Here is a 1,075-nt window from a genome sequence, read left to right as displayed (position 1 = left end):
CCTGCCCCTCACCGCCCTGCCCCACCCAGCCCTGCCCCTCACCGCCCTGCCCGCACGTCCTGCCCCTCCCCTGCTGAGGGGGATCTGATGCCCGCTTGCCCGTCTTGTTGGCCGGCCTCTCAGTAAGGCCTCCTAGGGTCCAACCCGCCTTCGCGACAGGCACAGCGACAGGCAGCCGAGCTCACGGGGGTTTTGCGGTAAAGGCTCCATGCTGTGGTCCTGAGGAAACCCCGTGCCGGCCCGCTGAGACCTGCCACTGCTCCCGCTCCCGGTGAGAGGCCCACAAGGGCTGACCTTGCGATGTTTGCGTTCCTCGGAAATAAAGCTGAAGGTGACGAAGAGTGAGTGATCGGAAAGGACTTTAACTGAGACACAGTGGCCTGGGCCGGGCCGCGTTTGGAGGCGTGTGTGTGGCAGTGGGCTCTCTCCCGACACTGCCCCTGGCCTGGGAGCTGTGGGGACTGCCCGGCCTGGGGGCGGGGACGGTGCGGGTGGGGCAGCCGGTGAAGAGCTGCCCCTGCAGGTCACTGTGGGCGAAGTTCTTCCTCGCGGCTACTCGTGCGCCCGCGGGAGCCCAGCTGTGTTGGCTTCGGGATTGTCGGCACGCACCTGCCGGTCCCCAAGGTGTGGAGCCTGGATGGGGTGTCACTGTACAGCAGCCCCTGAGGGGGCAGGGACATGGGGGCGCTGGCAGCGTGGCCCGGGGGGTTGGGGGCCTCCTCAGGACTGGAGGGGCCAAGCCCTCACATAGCGGCCTGGTTGTTAGGAAGCGGTCAGTTGGATTTGCTGTAATATCTATTTTTTCCAGGAAGGGAATCAAACACTTTAGCGAAGTTTTGTCTCAAAAAGGATTGTAGCGAAAACGTGTTCCCTGTTTAAGACGCGGCTTTCCATCGCCCAGAGCCCTGGCTTGGGCGCGTGTGGGTGACAGCCGTGTGGGTGGGGGAGGCTGTGCCCGTGGGGCCTGGGCTGCGGGTTTGGAGGGGAGAACAGAGCCCCGCTCCCCCCTCTCCGCGCCCTGGGCCCCAGCAGCCTCCTGCCTGGACTCAGACCCTCCCATGACATTCCCTCTTCC

This window comes from Myotis davidii, unplaced genomic scaffold, assembly GCF_000327345.1.
Source record: "Myotis davidii unplaced genomic scaffold, ASM32734v1 scaffold1364, whole genome shotgun sequence".
In the NCBI taxonomy this organism is placed as follows: Eukaryota; Metazoa; Chordata; class Mammalia; order Chiroptera; family Vespertilionidae; genus Myotis; species Myotis davidii.
The sequence above is the reverse complement of the archived record's forward strand: the minus strand, read 5'-3'. Positions refer to the sequence as shown.